At 47.9% G+C, this 15,998-nt stretch overlaps 1 long non-coding RNA gene across 1 annotated transcript; it reads left to right on the top strand.

The window, feature by feature from the left end:
* Nucleotides 1-339: 339 nt before the first annotated feature.
* On the top strand, nucleotides 340-15,871 carry LOC118992371 (uncharacterized). The gene is made up of 2 exons (XR_005067617.1): nucleotides 340-684; nucleotides 15,713-15,871. It is a non-coding gene; the product is annotated as an uncharacterized LOC118992371 (long non-coding RNA).
* The last annotated feature ends 127 nt before the right edge of the window (nucleotides 15,872-15,998 follow it).

Below are 15,998 nucleotides of genomic sequence, written 5' to 3'. Positions count from 1 at the left end.
GCAACGTATGTGAAACGCTCTGGGCAGGGAGAGGATCGTTGCAAGTAGACAGGCGTTGCCACTCTGGTTGAGTATGGGGCAGGAGGCTGGTGACATCACACTTCTCTGTCAAAAGTCAGTTACTCACTTCTCCCACCCGCGCTGGAGCGGAGGCCGATCGCCGACCGCTGGGCCCGGCCTCTCTCCGCCGGCCCAGCCCCCCTCCCCTCCCCCTCCCCCACCTCCCACCCCCCACCCCCCGCGGGCGGCGCCGGAAACGCAGCCAGTTCGGCCCAGCTCGGCCCAGCTCCGTGCTCCCCGCAAAGGGGGACCTGCTGCCTCCCGGGCTCAGAGCCAGAATCTCCCCGGTTGACTGTATCAATGAGCCGCCCTTGTTTTGTTAAACACACACCGCAGTTTCAGGCAACACTTGCGGGTTGCCATGGGCGTTTTCTGTTTTGACAGAAGCAGAGACATACGAACCCCTCGACTTGGAGTCGCGGGTTGTGGAGGTTGGTGTCTCCGCGGCTTTGTCCCGGAAGAATGGAGATCTGCACCTGCCATTCTCACTTTCCTTCTCAAGTCACCCTACCTTGGCTGGGTTCCTGGTGTTTTCTCTTAGGGCTCCAAATGGGACCAGCCCCACAAAAGGCCAAGAATGAACTCCCTGCAGTTACACCAGGCGGGCATCCCAAACAGGAGGAAGTAAGGAAGGGGGTGAGGGTGGGGGTGGGAAGAGGGCAGAAAATAGCAACGGAGGTGTTTAAACCTGCAGAGGAGGTTTCAGAAACACAGTGCTGAGCCCTTGTCCAACCGCTGCCTCGCAGGAAAGTGCTGTGGGCACTCGGGGCAGGACAGTTCTTGGCCTAATGGAGACGGGGCGGCTTTGCAGGACATTTAGCGTCGCTACTTCCCCCTGCGTTAAATGCCGGTAGCACCGCCCCATCTTTGTGCAGAGGCCTCCACCTGTGTCCAAATACGCGTTAGAGATTGAGGTGCCTCCTTTCCTAAACTACATTCTGAAAGATATTAGTTAGTCCCTTGAGATGTAAGTAGGTATGCTATGGAAAGGGACCATGGTCAGTGTTACGCCATGGTTGGGAAATGGTGGGTTTAAAAAAAGGAACAGAATTTTTTTAGTACAGGACTTCTCAGAGCCTTTAATATGGGATGGGCGAAAGTAGGTTAGGTTTACAGTTCTAATACGAATAAATAATGCAATGATTAATAATACAAAAATAAACTGATTCATGTACTCACAACTGTAAACCTATACTTTTGCCCACCCTTTTATAAACACGTGTTTTCAATCATTAAGATTTCCCAATCTAATTGACAATAGAACTCTTTCTTTGGGGGGCTCTTGTTGGGTGGACACACCTTCGATAAGTCTTGGAGAAGTCCCCTGGGGACTTCTGTGTCCTCCACCATGCGAAGTACAGGAGTGTATGCTCAGAATGCCTGTATGTTTTTACTAAACTGAAACAGCTTCAGAACTCTGGCAAACCAGAATGTGTGAAGCTACCAGGAAGGAGGCCAGAGTGCCGGAAACCACCACAAAGATGACCTCACAAAGAAACCAGTGTGCTGGGGCTCCTCGGGCACCAGGAGCAGGCTGACGGCGCCTCTGGCTTTTATGGTTCAGGGAAACTAAAATAGCCCGGGTGGTTCAAAGAGAAGTATGTATGGATGAAATTTTTCAAATCCTGACGGATGGATTGGAGGTCTCCTTCCTGCTGGCCTGGCAGCCTCTGAGTGGAAAGCCTTGCTGGGGAGAGGTGTCCCAGCAACTCTGGTGGGAGGCTGGAAACATAAGTCCAGGCAGATATAGTGGCAGTGAGTCCCAGTAAACCGACAGCCACCGTCAGGTGCTCAGCAGGGAAGCTGAAGCCAGAACGTTCACTGAGCTGAGCGAGGAGCAGGACCATCCTGTTGTACAAAACACAAAGAGCAGAGTGTTCGGGTCCAAGGATCACATTTCTCGGCATCGAAGCCTGAGCTCTGCACGGTGAGTTTCAGGCTTTGCTCAAGGTCAGGTGGACAAAAACCTGCCTATTCCCATCGAGGAAGACGCCATCCAAACACACCCGTTCTTCCCAGGGCATGGGCAGGGGGCCAGGGCCGACAGAGATCTGCCAGCTCCCATGAAAAACTGGGTGAGCAGCTGGTGGCAGAGTCCTAGCACCTCACCCACACCCTCCTAGGCTTGTGAATCTGGCTTCTGCCTTTCAAGGGTGCTCTGTGCTAGTGAAATTTCTCTCTGAGCTGTTGACTCCTAAATTTTTCCAGTTTGACCTGACTGGCCTGTGCTTGAGGCCCTGAGTTCAAGATCACAGCTCCAAAGAAAGAAGAGAAAAAACAGGCAGTCCCCACGTCTGCAAGGCTGGTGGGCTCTGAGGGTTCTGCCTCAGCCTGCTAGGCAGCCCAGAGTGGTTTCATTTCTTTTCTTTCTTTCTTTCGTCCTTTTTTTTTCCGGCCTGGGCAGCATTTTTGCTCACAGGTCATTATTAAACTTGGATGACAGTAAACCAATGAGTAACTGGATAATTAAAGCCACAAGTCAGGAGGCCTGGGCGGGTCCGTCTCTGGAATCTCCAGGGGCCTGTTCCATGGGCGAATGCCTCTCGTTCTCCTCACAGCAGAAGTGCTTTTATGAATTGAAAACCTTCTGTGGTGACCTCCACCTCCTCCTCCCGAGGTCACTTCTCCACTTGTCCTTCGCTCCCTCCCCCTCGCCCCTCCATCCCCACCCCTGTCTGCTGCAAGGAAGGAGGAAATCAAACCACACTCCCCACTGCTGCTGCCACCACCACAGGAACATGACAGAAGGTTTCCAACTAAAACCAAAGTCACTCAGCAGAGCTTCCTGCCAGGCTGCCGTGCTGGAGGGCATGCGTGCCTCCCTCCTCTCTTTCTGTTCTACACAAATTCTCTGCTGCAGTCGCTGGAGAGCCTCCCCACTTCCCGGGGAGAGTGGCCGAGAACTTCAAAGCAGACAAGGCTGCCGCTGAGAGGACCCTGGCTTGCTTCAAAGGCTGTGTCTCCTCCCAGTCAGAAGCACTCAGTTAGTGTTTCTCCCTCGTTTCTGAAACAAAATGAAGAGCTGTTGGTATTCACAAGGTCCCCAAGGACATTTCTGTATTTCTCTCTCTAAGTGGGCCCATGGGCCTCTCTCTACAGGAGTGCCCTAACCTCCCCTCACAGGGCTCCTGTCTGTGGGCGACACCATTTTGGTGCCCCTGCCCTCTCCGATGCCCCTCTGGCAGGCCCTGCTTCTTCCCTCTTCCCCACTGTGCCCTCCGCTCCTCTGTTTCCCCCGAACCCCTTATCTTAAGGAGCAGCCCCCTTTCCACTGAGGAAACATGGGTAAAGGAGGGAATGCAATTGGGGATGGGGTGAGCTAGGTGGTTTTCTATGTTATTCCAGAATACGTTTGTGATTATTTTAATTTTTTAAAAAATCAATGTTCCCTCCAAATCTCTGAGGTCATTTGATTCCAGGAGAGTGTGAGCCATGGCCAGCCTGTGGCTCCCTGCTCTCCTGGCGCTCGGCAGGCTGTGGCTGACCCCTAGAGATAAGGACCCAACACGAGAAGCAAGAGTGGTTTGGATTTTCCCTTTTTAACAAGAATCTCTTTCCAACAAACTGTGAGACTCTAGAGGGCAGGGGTTCTCTGACGATGAATTCCATGGTCTTGCGATAGTGCCTGGAAAGGAATAAGGGTTCTCAGGTGATTTGTGTTTGTTGGATTACTGTCATTCCTTTAAAAAAAATTAAAGTCACTCTCTACTCTCAAGATGCTGCGCGTGACGGTGTTTAGGCCACGTGCATGTTGAGAAATTGCACATGTATTGTCTATATCTCATATCGCTGGGAACTAATGTTACCAAACCTCTTGTCTCAGCCACCATCTTATTATCTGTGTTCAGCAGACTCAGATGTAGCAAACCAGAAGAGACTTTGGGGGACACACAGACTGATGAGGGTATTTGAGACAAAGAAAACCAATGGAGTTCTACAGCAAAATGGGAAGTAGAAAGATGGTCACGCTGTGAAGTGACCCCAAGCCTCAGTCCTGTCCTCGAGGTCACCATCCGCCACAAGGGCCAGGGCAGACGCTCCCCTTCAGCCTCTCTCCTGCGGTGGGGCTTCCTGGTGGGTCAGACCCGAGGGAGGCGGTAAGGAAGTGTTGTGGGTGAGCTCAGGGAGGCAGATGAAAGCCTAGCACACACCCCGGAGCGGCTCAGGGAGCTGGCGTAGGATAGAGGAAGAGGCGGTGTGGAGCAACCCCCTCTGCAGAAGCGGCTTTTGTCCCCTTGTCCCCCAAACACACACTCCAACTAAAAAATAAATCGTGCATAACTCCAAAGGCAGGTCCACACCTGTGTGAACATCCATGCCTGCGTGTGTGTGCTGCCAGATGTCTTTGTTCCTGAGGAGAAACATAAGCTACAAACATCACATTCCTTTTCCGTGTTGAATTACTACCGCTTGAAAAGTCGAAGGAAAAAGGTGCAGTCAAACCATCTATTAACAGATACATTTAAGCGAGAACAGTGCAAGTTCCTGCCAGTTGCCGATGGCCAGTTTTCCAGAACAGAATCGTGTGCTGTTGAGGCAGTTCATAAGTGTGATGACAACCACCAATTTGTCTATGTATTTATTTTTAAATATTGAAGCCCTCTGAGTTATGCATGGATCACTTACTTGAAATAATAATACCAAATAATAGCATTATGGTGACAGAGAGAACTCAGCCACTTCCTGGCAGTAACAAGTATCTCATTTTGTACTACCTTTGTAAAGTTTCGAAGTCACTTTGAACCAGACTCTAAGGAGATCTTCCCTAGTCTCCCCCGAGTTTGCTGATCCCTGCAAGGGGATCATGGGCAGGATCCTCTGAGGTATATTCTGAGGAATGAGAGTAAGTCCCGGTCCCTCATGCTATCTGTTGCCAACAAGCCCTGGCACTGGGCCTGGAGGGCTATGTGTTGGTGTAATGAGCCATCTGGCCACCTGGCAGAAGAGTCTCCTGGGAACAGGTGTCTGGGATGCTACTGACATTACCACTGACCTTTGCCAAGGAGTTGGTTTGTTTTTACCCTGAATGGCTCAGCCTAGAGGTAAGAATGGATCTTCTGGGTCCAGGATACTTTCAGGGACTAGGCTCAAAAGTCTTAACCACCAAATTGAATACGTTCTTGAGCAGTGGGGCCAGTGTTGCCCCTGGGTTGTTCTGGGCTCTCATCCGGCCCATGTCTCTCCCCATTCACAACAGCCTGACAAATCACGATGGCAGGGCCAACACTTGGCTCCTGGAGGTTGTTTTTTGTTTGTTTGTTTAACATCAACCAAAGCAGGTTTATTTTTTTTATTGATTGATTATGCTATTACAGTCGTCTCAGTTTTTGCCCCTTTGCCCCCTGCTACCCGGCACCTTAACTCCCTCAGGCAGTCCCACACCATTGTTCATGTCCATGGGTCATGCATATAGGTTCTTTAGCTACTCCATTTCCTATACTGTACTTTACATCCCTGTGGCTATTCTGTAATTACCTATTTGTACTTCTTAATCCATTCATGGCCTTACCCATTCCCCCACACCCCACACCTCCATCGGTAAACATCAAAATGCTCTCTATATCCATGATTCTGTCTCTGTTCTTCTTTTTGCTTGGTTTGTTTTTTAGATTAAATTGTTGATAGATTTGTATTTTTTGCCATTTTATTGTCTATAGTTTTGATCTTTTTCTTAAATAAGTCCCTTTAACATTTCATGTAATAATGGTTTGGTGATGATGGACTCCTTTAGTTTTTTCTTGTCTAGGAAGCACTTTATTTGCCCGTTGAAACTAAATGATGTCTTTGCTGGGTAGTAAAATCTCAGCTGTAGGCCCCCGTTTGTCATGATTTTGAATATTATTCTAGACCAGTCTAGCCTGTAAAGTTTCTTTTGAGATATCAGCTAATAGTCTTATGGGAACTTTTCCTGTAGGTAACTAACTTCTTTTCTCTTGCTGCTTGTAAGTTTCTCTCTTTATTTTTAACTTTGGCATTTTAATTATGATGTGTCTTGGAGTATGTCTCTTTGCATCCATCTTGTTTGGGACACTCTGTGCTTCCTGGACTCGCATGTCTATTTTCTTCACTAAATTAGGGAGGTTTTCTTTCATTATTTTTCAAATATATTTCCAACTTCTTGCTTTTTCTCTTCTCCCCCTGGCATCCCAATGATGCAAATGTTGGAATGCTTAAAGTTGTCCCAGAGGCTGATTACACTATCCTCGTTTTCTGTATTTTCTCTTCTTCTTCTTCTGGTTGGTTGTTTTTTGCTTCCTTATGTTCCTAATCATTGATCTGATTCTCAACTTCATGCACTCTACTGTTGTTTCCCTATAAATTGTTCTTTATTTCAATGAGTGTATTCTTCGTTTCTGACTGGATCTTTTTTATGCTCTTGAGGTCCTCACTAAGCTTCTTGAGCATCCTTATAACCAGTGTTTTGAACTCTGCATCTGACAGATTGTTTATCTCCATTTTGTTTATTTCTTTTTCTGGAGTTTTGATCTGTTCTTTCGTTTGGGCCATGTTTCTTTGTCTCTTCATTCTGGCAGCCTCCCTGTGTTTGTTTCTATGTATTAGGTAGAGCTGCTTTGACTTTGTGTCTTGGTAGTTGGCCTAATGCAGTAGGTGTCTTGTAGGGTCCAGTGGCACAGCCTCCCCTATCACCCAAGCTGGGGTACTTGAGGTTCACCTTGGCTGTGGGCTGAGTACACCCTCCTCTTGTAGTTGAGCCTTGGTTGCTATTGGAAGATCAATGGGAGGGATTTACCCAGGCCATCCAGCTGCAATGACTGGCTGTGACCACTGACCCCCAACGTCTACCATCTGTGGAGGATCAGGTGTGCAGGGGCAGGTGGTGGTGCTCTGACATGGTCTGTAGCTGTCCACTGGGTGCGCTGGTGTGGGATTTCCTGGGTGGTGCAAACCAAGGTTAGCCCCCACCTGTGTTCTGCCTTGGCTGCTCTTCCTGAGCCATAAAGCTGTCTGAGATGGCTGCTGCTTTTGCTGGGCTTGAAGATTCCCAGGCTATGATTCAAAGCCAAGGTATGAATCTAGTCTGGCTGCTGCTAATGCTGGGCCTGGGGCCACTTACTAAGAAGTATGGGGTCTGGGGTTGAGCTTAGCTGTTTACTGTTTGATAGGATTTAAGGAGTTGTGAAGCACGAGCCAAAATCAGCCATTCTTATGGAAAAGTCACAGTGAACAGCGTGGGTAGGCTCACAGGTTGGGTGTCACGAAGTCTCAGGGGATCTCCAAGGCAGGGAAAACGGTGTTAGCCAGGTTGATAGTGTTGCAGACATGGCACCCACCTGCTGGCTCTGTAGTTCTATTAGGGGAGGGCTCAACAAAGGGACAAGGGCCTCTGCCTGCCTTTCTGTCTGAGAGAAAACTGTCCCCCAGCTCCCACATTGCTGTCAGACACTTCAGTTCCTTCCTGTGTGCCCCTGGTGCCTTTCAAGCTACTACCCTAATGCCAGAGGTCAGAGGGAGTGACTCTGAGGAAGTCCTTGTGTGGGTTCTTGAAGAGGAACTACTTGGGACTCCAGGAATGTCTTCCACCAATTTAATTCCTGCTGGTTTTTGTAGCCAGAAGTTATGGGGACTTATCTTCCTGGCACTGGAACTTTGGGCTGGGGGACCTGGTGTGGGGCTGGGACTCCTCACTCCCAAGATACCCCTCCCAAAATTTTATCCACCATATGTGTATCTGACACCAGCTTGTTACACATCTCTGCCCCTCCTACCAGTCTGGATGGTTGTTGTTTCTTTAATTTTATAGGTCAGACTTCCATTCAAGTCAATTTCTGATGTTTCTGAATGATGGTTGTTCTATACTTTAGTTGTAATTTTGATGTGATTGTATGAGGTGGCAAGCTATGTTTACCTATGCCACCATCTTGATCGGAAGTCCCTTTTAAAAAAATACATGTTCATTTATTTTTGTAACAGAATGCCCTCTCCTCTCCTCCCTACAGCACATGCGCATGCTGCCCCCTTCCTGCTTGGGTACCCTGCAGACAGCGAGGGGACACACTTCCCTGTTCTCTCTGCCACTCAGAGGGAGTCTAGACACACGTTTCCAGATTAAAGTCAGCCCTGGGAGCCACTGTGTAAAACATAAAAGCCTCCTCCCCGTTTACTAAAGCCAAAGAATGTCAGGATTAAGCCATAATTGAAACTTTCGAAAGAAGAGCTAAAGGCAGCTTTAGCCTTAGCATTCCACAGTCCTGGGACAACTGGAGACACATGACCAAATTCAAAACTCATGTGAAGGGGACCTGCCTCAATGAGGCAAGGCCTGCTTGTCAGGATTCTTGACATGCTTTCAGACTCAGGGCTGACTCTGTGTCCCAGACCACAGCACAGTGGTCACAGGGCCCGCATCTTCAGGACCAAGGCATGGATGATCACGGTCAGGGCCAAGCACTACTGGCCCCAGAGAGCCCTATCTTCAGGCTCCAAAGCTGAACCAGCCAAGAAATAGGTTTGTCCTGGAGCCCAAGCACACCTGGCAGCCCTGGAGCAGGACTCTGGGCCACGTTGGCTGCTCCCTGAAGTCACACACCGACTTTCTCTTGGGGGCCCACTATGAGGGCTGCCATTTCCTCTGGACTGAATAGTGTGGAATGGGCTAAAAGGGGCCCCAGAGTCAGAAGGCAGCAGAGCCCTGTCAGCATCTTGGATGACATCTGCCCTGGGGTTACTGATTGTGGCTGCTCTTCAGAATCACCTAGAACATGTTCAAAATACAGGTTCCCAGGCTGCAGCTCTCATACCTTTTCCCCCCAACACACACACACACACACACACACACACACACACACACACACAGTGATTCTCCTGAGCAGGCAGGTTTGGGAACCACATTGTCCGAAACCTTCACCTGTTTCTGAAATATAATCCCAGGGTACCTAACTTTTCCCAGGCCACTCAGCTGGTTCGACAGGACTAGGTCTCTTGACTGCAACCCAGGGCTTTTTCTGCAGCACACCACCTCCTCCTGGATGAGCTCACAAAGGGCCTTCCAGACCACCCAGAGATTCTGAATGTGAAAGAGGGTCAGAAGCATAGTCTTTGTGCATGTAAAGTAGCCCCAGGTGATTTCCCCGTGTTGGCTTCCGTTGTGGTTTATGACCCAGATGTCTCAGTCTCAAGTCATCTGAGCAGGAGATTCTGCTTCCAGCTCTATCTTTACCACAGTTTCACTTGTTCTTCGCAAGGTAGGGGAAAGGACTGTGTATGTGAGAGTAGACTTCTCTGTGCCTCAGTTTACCTCTTTATACCATGTAGAGAATGACTGGCATTCTTATGTCTGCTTCTTCAGCACTCTGCAGACTGATTGAATGGCCACACAAAGGCGTCTGGTGATTTGCTCCTGGGCAGAAAAAGAAGCCTTCTGTACCCACGCAAAGTTATTCTTGAAGTCCAGGTCACTCCTGCCACATTTTTAATAATTCGGATGTCAAAATATCATTGTGGTTCTTCTGGCTACCCTGCATGCCCTCCAGGAAGGGCCATCTGCCTTCTCTTGGTTTCTGGAGGTGTGGCAAAGTATTTCCTGTGGGCGATCATGGGAGGAGCCCCAGTTTTGAAGGACTGGACAAGATAAGAAATTAAATACTACTACTACTAATAAATAGCTAGCACTGAGTTGTTATTAAGTACAGGCACTCTGCCAGATCCTTCATATATATTATCATATTTAATCCTCATATAAATGAAGTGTTGTGAGCATTCCCATTTACAGACGTGGAAAACAAGACTCAAAGTATTTAAAGAACTTGCCCAAGATCACCTGTCTGCTAAATGACAGAGCCATGATTCAAGCCTACATACTTCAGGTCTAGGGGCAAAGATCTGACACGGGGTTGATGACAGGCCACTGTCGTCACGAGTTTGACCTTTCCTGTAGCACTGCCTTATACTTCCTAGTGGATGTTACACCCTGATGCAACTTAGGCCAAGGGCAGTCGGGCACTGCAGCTGTGATGGCGTGCTGGGAGGGGAACGGCTCTGTCATTTCAGGGACTGCCTGACCCAGCCTAGCCAAATTAGAGCAAGTAATGGGTGTGACATAATTTGACATGTACATTGTTAATTGAACCCCATGGGAGATGATTTTAAATAGAGACAAATAGCATGCTGTGTGAACTATTTTGGTTATGAAGCCCTTATTCCCTGACTCTTGCAGAAAGAAAGAATTGTGTCACGATAAACTGAAAAGCCCAGGAAGCTGTTCCAGGGTCAGGAGAGCAGCAGGCTAGCTGGATCGGGGAAGATTCTCCCCGGGAGTTTCAGGAATTTCTCTCCCTTCCTAGCATTATACCCATAAAGCCCAAATTAAGAACCACTAACTCTACCCAGAGACTTCCAGGGGGACTCAGAACCCCTATGAAAAAGCCAGCCCTGGTAAAACAGCAAAACAGGCACAGTTTGAAGCCCCTACTCGTGCCCCTCACATCCTGCTTTCCCTTTCTCGGGTTCACAGAGCCAACAACCTGCCCAGGGGCCTTGGTGGGGGGCCCACACAGGTTCACTGTCTCCGGGCATCCCCAATACTCAGCTCCTCCTTTCATTTCCTCATCACTAGCAAGGCCGACCGGTCCTATTTCCCACACCCTCATACTTGCTTCTGGCCTTCATAAAGAGTATGTGTGCCCCCGTGGGCTGCCCACTAATCATAATGTCCTAATATGTGCCCATCCTCTCAGGCAAGACCTTCAGGTTGTATCACACATAGCCAGTATCCCAGAAAAGTTTATTGTTAATGAATGAATGACAGGAAGAATAGCAAAGATTCTCTGGAAATCCCATGCCTTACCCCAAACCAATACTGGCATATTGGCTAGTAAAAATGAATTTGGGAGCAACGGCCTTTGCCTTTTTAAAAGTGGAAGACTTTTAAATAACACTACCTGGCGAGAATGGCCCGGAGAGATACAGGACATGGGACGACCTCCCCGCGTGCATTCCCTTTCCTTCCCTTCCTATAAAGTTTCCATGCTTCCCACCCATGCAGTGGGGAGGGATCAACGTAGTTGCCGTTGTCTGGATGGACCTTGGTAGTCCTCCACCATCCAGTGGGCTCCCTGGTCCTCGCCATCCTTGCCACAGATATTGGTTTGGAGATGGCCCTCTGGCCCCAATGCAAGGTGGCTTTACCAAGGGCCTCTGGGATCTTGAGGTCATCAGGTGAGCCAGCTAAAGAATAAAGCCAGTGCTGTGACAGGATAGTAAGAAGCAAGGGAAATTCCTTGACAAGTGGAATGAGGAAAACTGTGACAAAATAATTAAACGAGGCCAAATGATTTGAGCAATTTATAGCCAGCTAAAGAAACACAAGGTTTCGTCTTCCTTAATCAAGGACCCTTAGGAGCAAATGGTTTACACATTCAACACTGTCCCAGGATGGAATGGCCTTGGTCCTGGTCTTTCTTTGAAAAGCTAATGAATATTCTGTTAAGACCCTCCCCTAGGATTTGAGAGGGTGGACCAAAGAAAGATAAAAAGCCGCAAGACAAAGAACCTTTGGGGGTTCTCACTAGAGCATGCCCAAGCCTTGTGTCTCTGCTGTTTTTCTCCTAAACTGGAAGGGACCCCAGGAGACTTGCAAAGAGGGGAGCACTGGGCAGAGGCAGCTCATCCCCAGCTTACGCCCTGAACCTGTCTCCAAGGCCTCCTTTCTCACTTTATCTCTCTTGTTGCTTCTTCTACCTCGAGCCCTTCCTTGTTTCACTGTCCTCAGCTGTAATAAACATACTCTCAAAATCACCAGGACTCGTGTTGTGAAATCTTCCCTGCATGACGTCAAGAACCCACACACTACTGGCAGGCCCCAGGCAGACCCACTCCGGGTAGGGTAGACAGTGCCATGGCAAACTAGTACCATGAAGCCACTGGGACTTCACTGACTTGTCCAGCTACTACATAAGCCTACCTGACTTCTGGACTTTTCAGTGACCTAACAGATAAAGCCTCTTTTGGGTTTAAGCTAAATAAACATACAACACAATATTATAACCCCTTGATTCTTTTGTATAACTGATCTCAGAGGCTGTATTTTTTCATCTTAAATTACCTTTAACTTATAGCTTACGTAACTTAAACAAACACACCAAAAAACAAAACTCCTAATTTTTCACTCTTTAGTCAAAGTCTTCCCAAGATCCCTAGGCTTATGCTGTCTCAGGTGAATGAGAAAATAACAGTGATTTCAACAAGATAGAAACTTATTTCTCTATCATATAAAAGGCGGATGGAATCTGGCTGGTGTGAGAGCTATCATGTCATCAAGGTCCCATGTTTCTTCTACCTTTTTGTTCTGCTATTCTTACATAGCTTTTATCTTTAGATTCACTTCATGGTCCAATGTGGAAGCTGGAGCTCCAGCCATCACACTGATATTCATATTCCAGGAAGGTACAGAAGGAAGGAAGAAGGAGAAAAAAATGAATGTGTTTGTAGTCCAGCCCCTCTCAAGGAGTCTTCACAAAAGACCCACCTAACAACTTCTGTTTATACCTCAATGGCCAGTCCAGCTACAAATGTCACTGACAAATGTAATATTTTAGCTGGGTACATTGCCACCCAGATTAAAATCTGGGTTGTGTTCCTACAGTAAAATGGGAGAGTAGACACTGGGTAGGCAACTAGCAATTTCTGCCCCACCCTACTTATCAAACAAGTTGGGCTTCTGTGTTTAGCTCTGCTGCTTGGTGCCTGTTTCCAAGGAGACGTCCTGGTTCAAACTGCAATTACCCTCTCATGGACCCTTCACATCCCAAGTTGGTTCCCTACTGCACCCCACCCAGGGAGCCCTGACCAGCAGCTTCTGGTTTATTCGGTTAAGAAGCACGTTTTGAGCAGCGACTGTCTTGTATTAGACAACATTAGTCTTTCATGAGAACCTTGGCTTCAATTTAACTCATTGCACACTTGAACGTCATCTCTGTCATGCTCCAGTTAGACTACATTCATACTTACCCTTCTTCATTCACTAGTCCTTCCCTGGAACTACGCGCTTGCCAACACAGGTCTGCTCTTCAAGAGTCAGTTCATAACTTCCTTCTGTCCTCAATGTTCTAAACCCCATGGATGAGGCCTGCGTGGCCTAGGGCAACACGGTCATGGTCAGCAGCAGCAACTGAGCCAGGGCTGGGCTCTTCCACATCTTCACGGATAACAGGTGTGATTTTGCCCGGGTATAAGTAATTGAGGGAGGCCAGGATGATGATATTTTTTTTATTCTCTCAAATTCTTATGACCCTAATGGTACATTTCAGGCCTCATAGATAGCATTGCAGGGCTCAGTCATCCATAAAGAGCACACACAAGGAAAACTCAGACAATGGTAATGAAGTGAATTATTGTCTAGACAGAGACAGAACGTCTCCTCCCTACCTCACCTGCGCAAAGCACACAAATAGTGTCTGATAATGGCAACAAAATGCGTTCTTTTGAGTCCTCATATAAAGAATAGCTCTCAGAATTATCTGGTTCTTTCACACAAATTTCCTCATTTTGGTTTTAATAATTAACTAAAAGCTATTGTAAAAAATGCAAAATTTTACTTCCTATTATGTCTTTTCAAATAAAAACATCATTAAACAGACATGAACAATGATCCCCGACTGTTTTTTTTTAAGTTCACGATTTCAGAGGAATAGGTAAAATTACACTTTAACATTTCATTTTTATTTTTTCAGTCCTCACCTGGGGACATGCTTATTGATTTTAGAGGAAGGGGAAGGGAGGGAGAGAAGCATTGATGTGAGAGGGAAACCTGGATTGATTTCCCACACATGCCCTGACCAGGGAACCTGAGCTGCGATCATTGGTGGGACAACGCCCAACCAACTGAGCCACACCGGCCAGGGCTGAATTATGCTTTAAAGCATTGCTTTAAATGTAAAACTAAACCTGTGAGACCTAGCTTTGTAGGTTTAACTGAGAGGGATCTGGATTTAGAAAGCTTGTTGATTGGTCTGGTCATATTCATTCTAAACAAACGTTTGTGATAGCACGCGTTTCAGGGCCAGAGCATTCGTTATCATGACAGCCAAATGCTACACGGTGGAAAGGTCCGAGCTGTAAGAGGCTCCATTCCTATATTGAGAGGGTAGATAAATTCCAAAAGAAGGTGTTGGCACACGTCCTCTCTGCTTTTCAGTTTCCAACAACAGATGGTGACATCACAGTTCCAAGTATTTCCCATATAGTACTTGGCTTACAGAAAGCTTTATTCTCCCCGGAAAACAGGCAGCATCAACTAAAAAGAAGTGCGTTTTGCTGATAAGCCGGTCTGTTCTTGGGCGTCACAGCACTGTCAGAAAGGCAATACTGGGAATGACTCCACTCCCCTCGGAGCGCAAACAGTCACCAGCACCCAAGGACACCGGGGAACTGGTTGGATATCAGAAGATATGTCCTTTTGGTGCTGATGAAGAAACACTAAGGAGCGCAGACAGTGAAACAGATAGGACTCAGAAAGGTCATTTGAAGGAGAACTTACCGAGGAGTGACATTCGCCTCTGTCGCTGAGTAGAAACTCAGCCAGGACCTGGCAGCCCGACAGCCTGGGCTCCTTTCCAGGGCTGCAGCATCCTACAGGCAGTTGAGCAACGTGACCCTGGCGGCAAAGAAACCCTGGACAGGCCTCTGAGGCTGGGGAGCCTGACCACCACCTCACTGGTGAGACATTGCACCATCCTTGGAGACACTGTTCTTGCCTTGACTATAAGGACCTCCCTTTGTTTTTCTCCACTCCAGCGTACCAAAGCCTGCATCCTCCCCTCTCCCTGCTGCAGTATTTTGCCCAGAGGACCCTGAGCCATGAAGCTGGTGGAGGTGGGGAGGACAGCTGTGATGTACATCATTTTGCACAAGGGACATGGGACCTGTCCAACCAGCTGTGTGATGTTGGGCAAGTCACTTAACCTCCTCTGTGCCTCCGTGATCACATTTACCCGATAGGACTGTTCAGGAGCGTTCAACAAAACCCTGCTACAGAGCCCGGAGAACAATGCCTGGCTCTCAGTCAGAGCGCCACAAATGCGAGCTTTCGCCAAGCGAGAGGGGAAGGGCTTCTACTGCACGTTCTCCCTGGGGGCTTCACTGAAACACACGTTGGCCCTTCCCGACACAGGACAGAGATGATAAGAAAGGGGAACATCTTACTGTCCTTTAGCTCTGTCAGTAGTTCTTGACCTATCAAAAGATACCTGTGTGCCCACGTGTATATGTAGAGTCTCTTAATTATACAAAGTCTATGCTGATCTGATCCCATTTTAATCTAATGATGAAAGGCTAAGTCATGTGTGTTCAACTGAAAGTGCACGGGCTCCAGGAACACGTGGATAAAATGTAACTAACGTTATCTTGGTTCAAATTCCTTTTGCATGACCTGACTTCTGTCTCATTGAACCTTTTCAGGTTGGTTTTTTTTTTTTTTCTCGGTTACGGCAAGAGAGTAAAGTAAGTGCATCCAGGTCTTCACACACTGCAATAGACTGACACCAAATCGGGTCTGTGGAGGCCTCATCCAGATTCTCTGGTCCCGAGCAGAGCACATTTTTCATGCACGTTGAAGACTGTCCATTAGTTCTTGGCAAGGAGGCTCAGTTCTCAGAGCCGCTCTCTCTGACCAGTCTCCCTTTTCTCATCCTTGCAGCTCCTCACTGAAGGGCAGAGGCTCTCCCCGCTCACAGGGCAGAGGTGGACAACCGAGGTCAGTCTGCTCCACAACATCTCTGGACCTGACCTGGGTCAGTCTTAAGTTCCCAGTGTACACTGCCCAGACCCAAATCTCACCCTCCCTTTCAGGGGAGAAGCATTTTTTTAAAAATTTCAAAATCACGAAATAAGGACCTTGAAAATTAATTTGCAAACTTTTTTGCCTCTGGGGAAGGCAAGTCCATTCACGTCTGAAATTGTCCCTCCAGGCCTTAGGTGGTGCA

The sequence above is a fragment of the Sturnira hondurensis genome, unplaced genomic scaffold (assembly GCF_014824575.4).
Source record: "Sturnira hondurensis isolate 20B ecotype Veracruz unplaced genomic scaffold, ASM1482457v3 Scaffold0008196, whole genome shotgun sequence".
NCBI lineage: Eukaryota > Metazoa > Chordata > Mammalia > Chiroptera > Phyllostomidae > Sturnira > Sturnira hondurensis.
This window is presented reverse-complemented; position numbering and strand designations above follow the sequence as displayed.